At 39.9% G+C, this 16984-nt stretch overlaps 1 long non-coding RNA gene across 2 annotated transcripts; it reads right to left on the bottom strand.

The window, feature by feature from the left end:
* Positions 1 to 280: 280 nt before the first annotated feature.
* Positions 281 to 2648, bottom strand: LOC133417087 (uncharacterized). 2 transcript variants are annotated; one of them, XR_009770315.1, is made up of 2 exons: positions 2526 to 2648; positions 281 to 2123 (listed from the first exon to the last, which is right to left on the bottom strand). It is a non-coding gene; the product is annotated as an uncharacterized LOC133417087 (long non-coding RNA). The 2 variants fall into 2 exon arrangements; XR_009770316.1 differs by lacking the exon at positions 2526 to 2648 and adding an exon at positions 2260 to 2323.
* Positions 2649 to 16984: the final 14336 nt, after the last annotated feature.

Below are 16984 nucleotides of genomic sequence, written 5' to 3'. Positions count from 1 at the left end.
CAGAGTTCAACACTCGGCCTGTGTGATGCTTTCACTCGTTTGCAGAGTGGTGGAGGTGTGTGTAAATGTCTGTTTGCGTGGCTTTACAAGGAGGTGGTGGGACAAACCTCTGTCTGTGGTGTGTGTGTGTGTGTGTGTGTGTGTGTGTATATGCGTGTGTGTGTTTGTGTGCAAGGAGCACAGCCATGCACTTGCGAGATAAGAAGTTGTGGGATTGTAAAAGAGACAGATAAAACAGATGGATAGGGAAAAAAAACACAACTTCACTGCAGCCATGCCGTTGTTTCACACCACACTATTTTATTATTATTTATGAGGCAGCATAGGAACATGCTGTTGCTTTTTACAATAGCATTGCTTTGTTGACAGTCAATATGTGAAATTGTTGCGTAAACTTTCAAGGCAGTTAGCACAGGCTGCGGTTCACCTGCACAGTGTAAAACGATTGGAATTCAAACAGCCAGTGAGGAATTGCGTTATTGGATGAAAACATTAGAATTTATATGGGTGGGATTCCGCTTGAACAGTGTGAGCTACGTTTTTGGAGTTTCATGCTTCAGGGCGCATCATCAGAATTCACCCATATGCAAGGATGACAACTCAAAATACTTGCAATTTAGCCTTGCTCAGCTATGCAAAAAAAAAATCGGGAAATATGCAAAATCACCCCCATCAAACTAAAATGGCAGACTTCCTGTGTCTTTTGAGGCATAAGTTCTTGAGACTTTTTTGTGGGTCTACTCTTAATAAACATGCTCATTAAGTTTCATGTTACCAAATGAAACTGGCCGAGCGCTGAGTTTTCTTCGGAAAACCCATGGAAATGTCCAAAATAACCCAAAAATGGCTGCTTCAAACCAAAATGGCAGACTTCCTGTATGTTTTCAGGCATGTATTCCTGAAACTTTTGTGGGTGTACTCATGCTAGACATGCTTACCATAGTTGCTATGTTAAACTGGCTTTAGGGGCTGAATTTTCATGGAAGTATTTCAAATACTCAAAAAATTAAAATGGCTGTTTCAAAGCAAAATGGCAGACTTCCTGTGTCTTTCTGGAAATGGACTGCGTAGACTTTTTTGTGGGTCTACTCATGAAAGAATTGGTTATGAACTCGTTCACCGCCATGGACGTTCCTATTCGTCAAATGGAATCCAATCGTTTACTGCCGTCGATGTATATATTCGTCAAGTATGTTTTTCCATGGGTAGGCGCCAAAGAGGGTCTCGCCCGGCGGGTTTGTGAAATTCAGGTTTCGTAAACCACTGTATTGACTAACAGATCCCTGTAGATGATGCCGTTGCATCACTTTGCATTGGAGATCGGCACATCTTTTGAGTAGATGATAAAGATTAGGCAGTGAATGTCTGCTTTTCAAGTCAAATATGAGGGAGAGAAATACCAGCTCTATAGAAGTCGAACAAGTTTAGGCACCTCACAATCGAACAGAGTATGTGTATGTATGCTGTAAAGAGCGTATGTGTAATTAGTGGAATGTGTGAGTTGTAATTGTGACAAAAGATGATGCAGTTCATGGAGTGAATGAAAAACGTCATGTAAAAAAACCCACTGAGCCATCACTCACGGTGTGGTTCTTAGTTGTATAACTTTAAAAAAGTGATTATTTTGCCATCAAAAGCTCTTTCTCAGTGTTGAGAAACAAAAAATAATATATATATATATATATATTAAACAGGCCTAAGCAATATGCTGAGGCTTTACAAATGGGAAATCCCTCAAAGTAGCGGTTCATTTGAACGACGAATTATAACAACGAAGCACAGCGTGTTCAGGTCTGTGTTCCAAGCCTTATCCACTCACCACGTACCAGCTGCCATACCTGCGCCTTTATCAGGGAGGCCGTTAAGACACGGAATTCCCACTTCCTCACTCCTGACATTGGGAGTGAAAAGCTACTGAAAAGAAGGTCGGGAAGAAGAAGAAGAAGAAGAGGTCATGTCCAAATATGTGATGCAGAATGGGAGGAGGGGGAAAACACACATCAGTGTTACACTTCTTTGTATTGCAGACGCACAACTCACCCTCGGCCTCCTCTAAATCCTCAAACTTTTTCAGCTTTTCGGACGTTTCCCTCGATTGAAACGCGTGGACGTCCGTCGGCGCGCTGCAGTGGACGAGAGTGCGCGGTGGAAAAGAGAAGCGAGGGTTATGCAAAAATAATCACGTGACAACTTGACGTCATCATACACTTGCACAAAAAAAAGAGGCAGGCGACTCTGGGGATGAGCTGTGATGGATACCTGTTGGTTTTTCTGTGTTTTGACTGTGCACATGACAAGATGGGAAGGCCCACATCACTTGTACACTGCAAACACATTCTACACACACACTATATACACGCACGCACTCTGGAGGTTTTGTGGTAGGAAGTGAGAGTGACTCCTCATCACAATAACAACAACAACAGCAGCAGAATCGCACGGGCGAACAGGGCTTAAAAAACCTTGTAAAGTCAATATAAACGTTGAGTAAATTTGACACCAAAGAAAAGAGTGTTGTTAACAACCTTGTCAAATTTCCATCCATCCATTTTCCATACTGCTTATCCTCAGATGCCTTTTTGTGGCGTAGGCGTAGCTGGCGAGCCAACTGCACATGCAAATTGCACCGGATAGCCGCTGATGTGAACGAAGGCGGTCAAGTTCTTATAGTGGGAACTCTGAAATAGTGAAAATACAGATTAACACCATATCTCCACAATTGAGTGCTATGTAGTTTTCAGCAATTATCTTCAAACCTGTAGTGTATTTTGAAACAAATCTCTAAATTCACTTTATAGGGTCCCTAACTACAGCGCTTATTGGGAGTGAGGACTTTTTAAAATTTATTATTATTGCTTTTTTATTTCTACACATTTTTGGAATAATATTGAACAATGTTCCATGTATATGACAAAATATGTCGAGTGCAGGCACATGCACAAACATTTTTGGGGGCAGGTGCTCAAGCCAAAAAGGGCACTGATCACCAAATGTATTCATACAATTAATAAAAGATTGTGGTATGTATTTAACTTATGTATTTATTTCTGTTAACACAGTAAATACAGTTTATAATACAACTATAAACAGAAGAGGCGAAGGGAGGCTGCAGTGGATAAAAAAAAAAAAAGTCAACACACCCCTGTTCAAATTACAGCAAGTAGGAGGGGGCAAGTATTGGGACTTTCTATATCGCGGATTTTCCCCAATCGCGGGTGGATCCGGAACAGATCCCCCTGATAAACGGGGGTTCACTGGACAGTATATCCTCAGATGAGCTTCTATAAAACAGGGTAGACACTTAAGGAATGTCTTTGTTGTCACCGGGGACGACAGACAGACACTATTGTTCTGCAGCTTTGACCCACATCGCTTTAATTTCTCGCTAAATGGGCCACATTCTTCAGAAGAAAACTCCACCCATCCTGGGCACAAACCACACACACACACACAAAACCCTGAGGTGCATCTTTTGACCACAATTGCCTTCAAACAAAACAGGGCACACCTAAGGGTTGGTCCAGGGTTGTGTGTGTTATGCAACATGCCATACACATTTGTTTTTTAACGTTTTTTTTTTTTTTTTTTAACTTGTTTAGCAAGACTTAGTCTGTGGCAGCGTGTGTTATTATATTGAGCCATTTATCAACAATTGGAAAATGAGGGGATCCCCCTTGTCGACACGCACCTGCCACACGGGGAAAACACCGCACTTGACCTTGAACGCTGGTTATTCTTATGACACTAAGGCACACACATTTCTGGCATCTATAAGATGCAGGCTGAAGTTAAAATGTCACGGACGTAAGTCAGGTGTGCTGTAAAAGTACACAGAATTGCAGCTCTAGATGGCCTTTTAGTGAGGGCAGCCCAATGCACACCTATAATGATCACGGTGTCTAATCAGCATCTTGATATGCCACAGCTGTGAGGTGGATGGATTATTTCGGCAAAGGAGAAGTGCTCACAAATTTTAGACAGATTTGAGAAAAACATTTGAGCGAAACATAGGCCTTTTGTGTACATAGAAAAAGATTTGGATCTTTGAGTTCAGATCATGACAAATGGGAGCAAAAACATAAGTATGAATACTGTATGTATTTACTGTCGTTTCACTCTATGTTAATTGGTACCAAAAAAAAAAATCCTTGCCAATGACTGGTATTAAAAAATAGAATTTGATAAAAACTTTAAAAATATACCGTATATATATTTCAAACTACTTCTTAATCGTCGCTTTTCAAAACATCAACAGGGAGCTCCGGAATCATCTTGTGACAGATGTTTCTGGGAGGGCAGGGTTGGGATTGCAAAACAGGAAACACAAGTCTTGATAACACACACACACACGCACGCACGCACGCACGCACGCACACAAAACAGTTTGAGGACATTTGTCAAGTTTATAGTAAAAAGTGTGCCTTTGTCACACCGGTCAGGCCTCTTCTGGTGCCCAAAAACACAGGGTGTGTGTGTGTGTGTGTGTATGTGTGTGTCTGTGTGTGTGTGTGTGCGCATGTGTGTCACACTCACTCATCCAGACAAACAGGTAGCCGAGGCAAAACAGAAGAAAGAGGTGAGCGATGATGCGACGATATGACGTAACGTGTATACACACACATACACACATTTATTCTACAAGTGGCAAAGGTACTCACACTCTGTATTCAAATACACACACCTTTTACACATTTTCGTGTAAAAGATGATTTTAGTAAAGGTAGAAGGGAATTGATTCAAGTCCTGTACTTAAGAGTAAAAAAAGTATCAAGTTTGACATCTACTTCTGTACAAAAGTAAAACGTAAAAATGATATTTACTGTCAATTATAAGCAATACCCTTTTTTGATAACTTGGAGCAACGGGAAAGTAGTGCCCGTACTGAGAAAGAGGACAAAAATCGTTGCACTGTCGTATGATTTAAATAGCACATGCTAATATCGTATTTTACAAAATCATATAGTTATAATAGATGGAACTGGAAAGAATTAAACAGTTTTTGCATCATGATGAATTTATAGAAGCTCCTTCTGGTGTGTACGACACCAGGCGGCAGTATAATACAGTCATGCAGACGCAAATGAAGAGGGGTTTCACAACTATTGTAAATGACCAAGTAAGCTTCTGTTATATTAGTTGTTCTTCGCAGAGGATAAAGAATATATGACCGTGAGTTTTGTTATAATGTCTGTCTACATGAGTTGCTGCAATGTTTGTGTTAAAATTTCTGTTGCCAAAAGCGTTATAACACCAGCACATAGATGTTATTTGTTGGCCCTTCTATGGCGTTTCCCAATATGTGTTAGCATTAAGCTAGCAGACTTCAAGGCGAAGATATGTGATATTGAATTTTTGCTCGCAAGTCAAGGCAAAAAAATCAGCTGAACGACGGGTTTTACCTAAAAAAAAAAAAATGGTAAGCTGGGTCACTCATATCTCAAGGCACCACTGTATGTTTTGAAATGGAAGTCAGACAAATACCATTTTTTCAATTAAAGTACAGACACCTGAAAAACATACTTAAGTACAAAAGTATTTGTATTTCATTATTTTCCAACACTGCATAATATGCACACACATGCACACACAGGCGTGTTATGCAAGCTGCAAGCAAGTCTGAACATGCACGCCGTCTTGTGATGACTGAGATAAACACACACACACACACGCGCACACACACAAACTGGTCAGGCAGGAACCTGAAGATGTAGTTTTTTCAGTGTTGTTATTGTTGTTGTTGGAGTTGTTGTAATAGCAACAAAAGAGTTACACCAAGGGGCACATTTAAAGAGACACTAAGGAATAATTGTTTACTTCTACCTCGAGCCTCCCCCTAATGTGAAGTTTACTTGACTTTAAGTGAACAATGAACCCCCAATTATTGGTCAAATTCTGTGTCATAGAGGGTCCATATAAAAAAACAAAAAACAGTTTGACCCCTCTCACAGCCTTTAAACACATTTAGGCGTATTAAAGCACACTTAAAATGATTGAAACACACTTTTACACACATTGTAGATGTACTTGAACACACACACACACACAAAAACACATTTCAAGCATAAGTTGTAAAGAAAATACTGGACATATTGTAGTGTCTGTGAACATGCATGTGCCATTAAGAGGCGGGGTTTGGTGGTGTGCAAGTCTGCATGTGAGAGTCTGGGTGTGAGCTGGGGTTGACAGCAGCTCCTAGATGACTGTGTTCTGACAACTGCTTTAAAAAACGGGATATAGCTGTGGCGTGGACACTGAAAATATGACCGGTATTTATTATATTACATATACTGTGGTGCATCGAGATACAAGTGACCTGACTTAAAAGTTTTTCAAGATACGAGGCTTCATTTGGATGACTGTTTGCTTTGACTTGGGAGCGAAATTTGAGATACAGGCACTGTATGGTGGCAGTGAACTCAACTAATTTCATAACAAGCAGCCGTTTGGCAGAAAATGAAAATGTTTTCAAAAAAGAGGCTTCAAGCTGTTTAATGCCGATCCGAGCTGAAGTCCATCCATCTATTTTCAACACCGCTTATCCTGGTTAGGGTCGCGGGGCGCTGGAGCCTATCCGAGCTGACTTCGGGCGAAAGGCGGACTACACCCTGAACTGGTCGCCAGTCAGTCGCAGGGCACATATAGACATGGACAACCATTCGCACCCACATTCACACCGTCACTGAGTGGGAACTGATCCCACGCTGCCCGCACCAAAGTCAGGCGAGTGCACCACTACACCATCAGTGACACGAGCGGAAGGTTACTGTCAAACTAAAACGTAAAAAAAAAAAAAAAAAGATGTATTTAAAACAAGCACACAGCTTTGCCTTCTGCTAGCTTAATGCTAACACACAATGCAAATGAAATGCTGCTGTTGTTGTTATTATTATTATGATTATTATTTATACATGTTCAAAATTAATAGTTCAATATATAAATATAGCAGTACTCACAGTCATATATTGTTTATCCTCTGCAAAGAACAATTAATATTAGTGCTGTACTGATGAGCTAATGAGACGTGAATGAACAGTATATCTTAAAAGTATTCAAATGCAAGTTTATACATTAAGGTACTCATCTTAAGGCATTTAATTCAATTAAGGGAGTATTAATTGAGCAGTTTTTATTTCTGTGGTTGCGGTTTGCCAAGCTGAACTGGATAATGACATAATGACAACTGTTAATGATAATGTACAGTAAATAATCAAGAGCATCACTAGACGATTTGTTGTATTGCAGTGTGTGCGTGTGTGTGTGTGTGTGCGTGTGTTTGTGTGTGTATGCGTGTAGAACAGGATGTAGCTGCTGTGCAAACACCGTCATGCTTCTATAGCGTATGTTTGCACAAAGGATAAAGCAACAAAAAAAATGGAGGTGAAAGTCACATCTGATAAACATCTCCAAGGTTCTTTTTTTACAAATAGAAAGATTAATGGACATGTCGGCAGGCAAACACCTTGCAATGCAAAGCTATGCAAATCAGATGCAAAGAGTGAGTCAGCGTTTTGGTGAAACATTCCCACCTGCCGCAGGGAGGTCAATAAAAGATGACTCAGCGTGTGTAGACCACCAAGATGTGATGACAGGACATACTTTATATACATACTTGACATACTCCAAACCGTATCATAAATGTAAACATTGTGTACGGTAAAAGTATTTTACTGCAGACAAAAAAAGTAAAACGAACAGCGAATTTACCAACCTGTTGAGTTAAGAACACAGAGCTCCAGGAACAAGTAAAGCACTGGACTGTAGGACCATTAGAGACTGGACTGTATCATCATTACATACTGGAATGTAGGACCATAAAATACAAGATTATTGGGAGAATGAGTATTGAACTGCAGGACCATTTAGTGCTGGACTGGTGGACCATTAAGAACTGGATTAAAGGGCTAGTAAACAGTGGACTGTAGGACCATTCAGCACTGAACTGTTGGACCATCCATCCATCCATCCATTTTCTGAGCCGCTTCTCCTCACGAGGGTCGCGGGCGTGCTGGAGCCTATCCCAGCTGTCATCGGGCAGGAGGCGGGGTACACCCTGAACCGGTTGCCAGCCAATCGCAGGGCACGTACAAACAACCAACCATTCGCACTCACGGTCACACCTACGGGCAATTTAGAGTCTCCAATTAATGGACAGTGCCATATGTACTGGACTGTAGTTCCATTATAAATTGGACTGTTGGACAATCAGGTACTGGACTGTGACACCATTACATACTGCAATTTAGGACCATAAACTATTGGATTAAGTGCCATAAATACTGGACTGCAGGACCATTTAGTGCTGGACTGTAATACTGTTAAGTCCTGTATTTTCCATTAGGTGTTATACTGCAGGTTATACTGTTATACAGTACAGTGCTACTTTTCCATTCGCTATCCTGGACTCTAGGTCCATGAGTACTGAACTGTGGCACCATTAGAAAGATGACCGAAGGACCACAGGTACTGCACTGTAGGACCGTAGGTACTGAAGTTCCATAAGTACTGGACTGTGGAGCCGTTCAAAAGTGGATTCCAGGTACGTTAAGTACTCGACTGTAGAGGCAGTAAGTCGTGAATTGTATGACTATAAGTACTGGAATGTCGGCTCATTAGTTACTGGCCTTTAGAACCATAAAATGCTGCAGTACAGGGCCTTAGTTGCTGGACTGTAGACCCACTAAGGACTGGACTGTAGGTCCAGAAATACTGGATTATAAAACCATAGTTCCATAATTACTGTACTGTAGGACCATTTGGTGCTGGATGATGGGTGCATTAATTACTACAGTGGTGCCTTTTTGAATTCGCTCTGTGACCACCCTCATAACCACATAGTTTAGCCTTTCAGACTGCTAGCTTAATGCTAATTCTAATTAGCATCTTTGTCACAGTGCTTTAACCCTTAAAGCAACGGCTCGAACACAAACGGTGGTGCTTTAACCCTTAAAGCAACGGCTCGAACACAAACGGTGCAGCGACACAGGTAGACAGACAATATAACAGCGCTGTCATATATTTATCCTCTGCAAAAAATGACTATTATTAGTGCTGTACTGATGAGTAGGGAGGAGTTGGTACATGCCAATCAACAGTTTATCTGTCTGTCTTTCTAATACAACCTCATAATTGGCCAGAAAGAGCAGCAGAATGGCTATTCAATTGATGCAGTGAGCCAAAAACTTTATTTTTAAGTCTATTTAATTATGGCATTACTGTATCTTTTTAGCGGCACGGTGGACGACTGGTTAGAGCGTCAGCCTCACAGGTCTGAGGACTCGGGTTCAATCCCCGGCCCCGCCTGTGTGGAGTTTGCATGTTCTCCCCGTGCCTGCGTGGGTTTTCTCCGGGCACTCCGGTTTCCTCCCACATTCCAAAAACATGCATTAATTGGAGACTCTAAATTGCCCGTAGGCGTGACTGTGAGTGCGAATGGTTGTTTGTTTGTATGTGCCCTGCGATTGGCTGGCAACCAGTTGAGGGTGTACCCCGCCTCCTGCCCGATGACAGCTGGGATAGGCTCCAGCACGCCCGCGACCCTAGCGAGGAGAAGCGGCTCAGAAAATGGATGGATGGATGGATGGATCTTTTTAGGAAGTACAATTCTATGGAGTGGTATTTTTCCTCATTGAAATACACATTAGAGCAAGTTTTTTTTTTTTTTTTGGGCTGGAATGGGATCAAATTAATTAACCCTGTGACACCAATAAGAATAAAACTGTGGCATGGAGTCATAAGAACTGTGTGACAGGTCCATTCTAAACAGGTATTGCAGGTTAAAAAGTACAGTCAAGTAGGTTATGATCAAAACAGCATGAGACGGATATATCTGATAGTTCATAATCTGCTGTTTGTTTCCCATGAAATTTTCAACACTTAATCCCATACGCAGACCCTCATCAGACCATCAGTCATCTCAGGTTCTTCTGTGCCATCCATAATCGAAAAACCAAAAAAACAAACAAAAAAAAACCAAACAAAAAAAGCGCCTTAGGTTTTTCTCGTGGGAACCTCTTGGAGGAAGGTATGTCGCTCCGTGAGCCAAACGGGAGGCAAGAGAATTGGAATCCCGTTTTTCTGGGTCTGGACTCACTCCCTGTTCGTTTCGCTCATCCAGGTTGCGCGGTGACGACCGTGCGAAGGCGGCCGTCGTGTCGGGACCCGCAACCGCATTGGGAAAGGCTTCCTGCTCAGCCGGATCCTTTTCGGGTTTGATCAAGCTTGCATGCTCTTTCTCTTTCCATTTTGTAGGAGATCTTTCGAAGCAGCGCACATTGGATTGTTACTGTTGAAGGATAGCAATCATTCTATTGAGTTCCAATAAAAGCAGAGGTGGCAAAAGTACTCACGCTCCGTACTAAAATAGAAGGACAGATTCACTCATTGAAATCCTTTAAGAAGTTTATTTTGACAAAGTAAAAGTAAAAAGTACAGGTATCTGTTCACAAATGTAGGGTGTAAAAAAAAAAAAAAAGAAAATCATCAGAAAAAATGAATAAGTACAGAGAGCTTAAAAATCAACTCAAGAACAGAACCGAGGTATTTGTACTTTGATACTTTCCAGAGCAGAAAAAAATTATATTTTAAAAAGAATGTTCTCCTGAGAATTTTGTTGGAAAATATATTTCACAAGCAGGTTTTTTTAGGTGAGTTATGTTATTATATCAAATCCCCTCACCTACGGGTGTGCAAACTTTTGTGCTCAAAGGCCGCATTGATTTAATAATGTGTCTGTAAAATATCTAATAATATAATAAATCCTACACTTTCGTTTTATTTATTTTTTATATTTTATTTTTAATTCAGCAATTTTGGGGGAAATAGGCCAAATTAATGCAACAGATACATTTCTTTATTTTAATAAAAAGTAATAATTCATGCTCATTTTTCAAATATGTAATTTCTAATCAATTTCAATTCAGATGAATAAGCCAATTATTTATTACAAAAAAATACTTATGTAAAATTGCTTATTTTACAAATACTTTTATTACAATAAATCAATTAAGAAATTATTTATTATTCATATATTATTATTTATATTTAGAATTGTAGATAAATTAAAACAAAAATAGATAAATAAATGTTCATTTACAAAGTTCAGGAAAAACAGTTAAATAATGCAACAAATGATACAGGACTTTGATGTAAAGGCTCATTTTTAATCATATTTTCAATTATATTTTATTTGACTTCATTTGACGTCACACACAAATATTTCCATGCAAAAAAGGGATATTCTCTTTCAATGAGGTGAACTATATATATATATATATATATATATATATATATATATATATATATATATATATTTTTTTTTTTTTTTTTTTAACTACACACTTCCCCTGCAGGCAACAACTTCCTCAGTGTTTTCACCAGCGAGTACTACGAGTGCCAGAGTTGTTTTGCAAGACCAAAGAGGAAGGTGCATGTGTCACCCATTCTATTGTGATGCAACACTGGGGGTGCGCGGCGCGCACACACACACACAGTTTCTAAACTTCAACCCCGCCTGTTCCCTACTAGGCATTACGTTGATGAACACATTCTTCCATTTTATTTCATAAAAAGTAATGAAGATGGTCAGGGGATATGTATCAAAGTAAAGTACGCACTTTATTTCGGAAATGTAGTGAAGTAAAAGGGAAAGCTGCCAGAAGTTGGATGCCGTGAGCCGTTTAATGCCACTCCCAGTGGAAGTTTATTGTCAAACTGAACATCAAACAAAGAGAATTTTGCATTGTGATTTAAAACAACCACATCATTTAGCCTTTAATCCTGTATCTTAGTGCTGACACTTCATACCGTACAGATGCTAAGAATAGCATCTACGTGGCGGTGTTAGAGACTTTAAGGAACACATTTTTGAACAACAATGTGGGCATCGACGTGTTCACAGAAAATGTAACAATACTCACAAGTATATATATTTTTTTTAATCCTCTTCAAAGAACAACTAATATTACAGCTGAGGAGTAGGGACGTCATCTCTGTCTCCATATTTATCCATAATTATGTTTGTTTTCTACTGCCCTCAGTTGGCAACGCTTCTGATAGTGTTTCGGCCTCCCGAGTGAATTTCTCCTCAAAGGTGGGATGTCAGCACAAAGAAAATGTCCAACGCACACTCGCTATCTTGCATGCAAATTATGGTGTATGGCTTGGATCAATTGCAATAGCACAAAACACTGGTTGCCCTCGGTAACAAGAGTTTGGGTTGGAAGGGGCCTTGATGGGAGGGTGGCAAGCAGGGGTGAGCAATTGGATCATGATCATGCCCCCCCCCCCCACACCCCTACCGTCTTTGTGTTCCCACCTCGCTGGAATTTGCATCGGAAAGATTTGCAAGTCAAATGTTTGTGTGCATGTGCCAGAGGAGAGCGAGCGTACAGGCGCAGAGACGCCTCTCGCACACACACGCATGTTCATGAACTTCAACCCCGCCCGTTCCCGACGGCATGACACATAAACAATTCAAGTGTGGCATCACTCATCCTGAGTGACAGATTCACCCAAGGAAAGTTCAGCAAGGTGGATGGATTGAATTTTTGGTTTTCCGCTGTTCCACTTTCCAGAAGTTTAGGGGAATCGCTCTTAAGTTTCCTTGAGCCGGGTCGTAATCTGATGCTCAAGACTGCCGAGTTACCTTTTTACTCGCTGAAGAAACATTTTGGGTAACGTCCAGGTTTTCCAAATGGACCCCAAGAAACGAGAAGTCCCCCAAAAATAAATCAATACACATACTGCTAAAATAATAAAAACATTTGAGTGAAATGGGACAAAATAGGAAAGTTAAATACACTTTTTATATACTTAATCAATAAAATAAATGTCATGAAAATATCACAACCTAATATCTTTTGTCAACATCTTAAAATCTCTACAACAACAATCAAGCAAAATAATTACTTTTGAACTAAAAAACACTAAGTTGAGTGAAATACATTTTGGGGGGATTAATACATTTAAAAAAGAATTATATCCAATATATCCAAAATTGAATGCTCAAACAAAATGCTGCCATACTGTTTTAGTTAAAAAAAGTTGTTTCTGTATTTTTTTTTAAACAAAAACTAACAATGGCACTATTTTCACAACGTATTTTTATGTTGACTGGCAGTATATTCACTCACTAATTATTTCACAACCCCCAAAAGGAGGTCAAAGTGAAAGTTTGTTGCAGAAATGTTTGTTTGTTTACTACAAAGAAAAATATTCAATATATTAATACATTTACTTTAACTTTTTAATGAAGTTCAAATTATGTTTTAACTTTTAAACAGGTGTGTTAAAGCTACATATGACTTTGTGTAAACAGTGACTATATGACGAGTAACGTCCTCTTAATCTTGTCTTAAAAATTCCGCTTATGCATTATTATTTTTCGCATAGCTCAACACTGACGTCATGCTTATGGAACAGTTTTATCCATTGTTGGCATTGTGTCTTTTCCAAGCAGGACTTTCTTCTGGCTTCCGATTGGCTAAAAATGGCCTTAGAGTTAGAGCTCCACCTGTTGCAGAGGCACTTTATGCAAGTAAAATGTACATTTTAGAGTAAAATCTGTGTTAGATGTGAAGAGATGATGTGTTTCGCTAGTCAGTTGTCTGTAACATGTTTTGCTCCGACCAACCAATCAGGTTCACAGAAAAAATGCTGAGGTCATCAAGGACCAGCACTCTCACCCTGTGAGGATGAATTTGAAATCTGATTAATTTTAATCTGATTTATAGAAACAAGATTATTGCTATGGTAACTGAGGCTGAAACCTGATTGTACAAATAAACAACAACGTCCGAATCTGTATTGGAAGCAGTGCGGCTCAGAGAAGCGTAATGAAATGAAGAGAATACACTGCAGGGAAGAACCACCACTCATGAACACACATTACTTCTTTTGTGGTGTTTATTTGACACCCTAGTGCAAATAAAATCTTCTGGTTTGTTGTTGTTCTTTTTTTTTTCCCAGCACAAACCACCAACAATCTCCCCCGAGATGTGCGTAATGGAGACAAAATAAAGGCGGACACGCGCGAGTGATGTCAAAACTGAAACGGCTTGTTGACAACAGCAACAGCCTTAGCGAGCCCACATCGTCGTGCCTGCCAGAAGGCCGACAAATAATGGCGGGAAGTCCACCTGTAGAGAAAAGTGGATGCAGCTCGCCCACCACTGCAAAGGAGATTTTTAAGATATCGTTTTTTTTGTTTTGGGAATGGCGGGGGGTGGGGGGGGGGATTGGGTTAATTTACGGTATACTAGGGTTGTCCCGATGACATTTTATTGCACCCAATTCCAAGTTCAAGTCACTTCATTTTACGATCCGATACTTTGCGACATGCATTATTAAAGAAGAAAAAAAGTGCACATTCAACATTTTTTTATTTGAATTAAAGTATCCCAACACACCTTCGTAAACGGCTATAAGTCTCGTGCAGCAGTGGTTCAAACCCCAAAAATAAAAATAAACATTTTAAAACATATCAGTGGTGAAGCTTTAAATAACGATACAAATTACACTTAAATATCCTGTCTTAAAAGATGAACCAAAATTGACAAAATAAAATATCACAAGTTCCACTTTGTACAGTAACAAATCTTTCTTAAATTTGATTATGTAGAATAAAAACTATGCTATTGCAGTTCCATTTGAGTTAATTTGTTGCTTTGTGACCTTTCAAATTAAAGAAAATAAAAACCTGATATCTGAACATTACGTGATTGGCCCTGACCTCCGATCACGTGATCAGATCTGGACAACTGTATACAGGTAAGTTGGAATTTAGAGTTGCCTACCTTTAGTGTAGTACCACATCATGCCACAACATGCCAGGCAGGACTGAGCGCTACTGCAGCGTAATTAAGCAAGAGGAGGCGGCAGAAAAAGCTCCGGTCATATTTGTTGTTCTCACATAGGAGAGACAATATATGCTTTTAAGTATTGTTGTATGCTCTGTATGCATGTGTTGCTGCTCAGTGTGTGGTAAAGTAGCAGTTGTTTAAAGGCTTAGAATTACCATAACTTAGATGCTAAATTCCAATAGCCTGTCAATGGTGTTTCACATAATATGATAGCATTGAGCGAGCAGACATTCGTTAGACGAACTTATATAGTGTACTTGACTATTTTGGCGTTGTGTGATACCTTTCGATGAGCGCGATAACCTCAAGACCCGCCTCTTTTTACACAGTAGCCAATCACAATAGTCATTCACTTTCGCACACATTGGTCCACCTTCTTTGGTGGTCATCTTTTTTCTTCTTCTTTTGGCATCAATGTCGTTTGGTAAATCAGCTCATTTGTGCCTTATGACCAACAAGTGCACTGAAGTTTGCTAGCAACAATAAAAACATTTAAAAAAAAATAATAAATAAATAAGTTGTTACTTGTCGCAGATGCACGAGCGGATGAAAAATGTAATACCACTCTCTCATATTTTAGGAGCAAAATGCGACCATTTAGGGACATCTATGCTAATCTACGTTAGCCTGTCTATGGCATTTCATATTATATTTCAGCATTAAGCAAGCGGACTTTCATTATTACATAGTTTGGTTGAACACCCTTCCATCCATTTATTGTACCGCTTATCCTTATTTATTGTACCGCTTATCCCAGCTATCTTCGAGCGAGAGGTTGGGTACACCCTGAACTGGTCGCCAGCCAATCGCATGGCACATACTGTGTAAACAACCTCACATTCACACCTATGGGAGTCTTCAATCAACCTACCAAGCATGTTTTGGGGGTGTGGGAGGAAACCGGAGTGCCCAGAGAAAACCCACGCAGGCACGGGGAGAACATGCAAACTCCACACAGGCAAGGCCGGATTTGAACCCGGGTACTCAGAACTGTGAGGCAGATGTGCTAACCAATCGGTCACCGTGCCGCCTGATTGAACAGTTTGATGTTAAAATATACAATGTTGAATTCTCTTGTATTTTGTTTGTCAGTTTTACAAGAAACATCTGTAAGTGGCAAATAAACATCTCCAAGCAAACACGCTTGGCTTCCTATTTGGAGAACTCTGCAAGTGAGAGCATCAGTCTTCTTTTCCTTTCCAGAAAGGTGCAAGAGAGTGAGAACAGGCACTAAGGAAGCGTTAGGAGTGGTAAAACTACAAGTTAAAAAACGTAGTTGGTGATTCTATATGGTGGATTTGCACCTATCGCAGGTGGGTGAGGAACCTATCATCCATGATAAATGGGGGTTCACTGTACTTCTTAATATTTTATTAAATGATGGCCGATGTAGAGATGACTTCATCTTTTTTGTGAGCTTTTTTTTGGGGGGGGGGGGGGGGTACTGGGGGGGACAAAATGCAAGTGCAGCATTTATCATGAGGGAGATCATTATCAGCACACTTTGTTGTTCCAGAGGGAGTGGTGCCTTCACTGTCATTTAGGGGGGGGCTGCAAACTATGATGGGGGGGGGGGGGGGGGGGAGGTCTGTTTATGGTGTCAATATTTACACTGACACATGCTTTGTGTGTGCGCGCGTGTGTGTAATGATGAGCATGAATGCAAGTCAAACGTCACACATGACGAGCAGAATTTCTACGCTGACAGAATAACAAGCAACATGTTTGCTTTTGTTATTAGCTCTGGATTGTACAAAGGATACGAGAAAATACAAGACAAAATTGTCTTTAGGCACATTTATGTTTAAGTACATTCATATGAGTAAACTTACTCCTAAATGGTAATATTAAAATGGTTTTAATGTGCAAATTAGACACCCCTTCTATAATAGGTCAAACTGACCCACTGACTTAAAAATGCAACCAAATGAAACATTCTGATTGTATATGTTAATGACGATATATTGATTTTTTTTTTTTTACTTCAGTCAGTTTGACCAACCAAAAGACTAAAAAAGTGCCAAAAATCTCCCAGAAACCCCACAGCTTTTTGTATCTCATTATAAACTCAATTACATTTTCAATCAATATTTACCTCTCTCAGATATTTTACACTAAGAATAGAT

Source organism: Phycodurus eques, chromosome 18 (assembly GCF_024500275.1).
Source record: "Phycodurus eques isolate BA_2022a chromosome 18, UOR_Pequ_1.1, whole genome shotgun sequence".
Classification (NCBI taxonomy): Eukaryota; Metazoa; Chordata; class Actinopteri; order Syngnathiformes; family Syngnathidae; genus Phycodurus; species Phycodurus eques.
The sequence above is the reverse complement of the archived record's forward strand: the minus strand, read 5'-3'. Positions and strand labels throughout refer to the sequence as shown.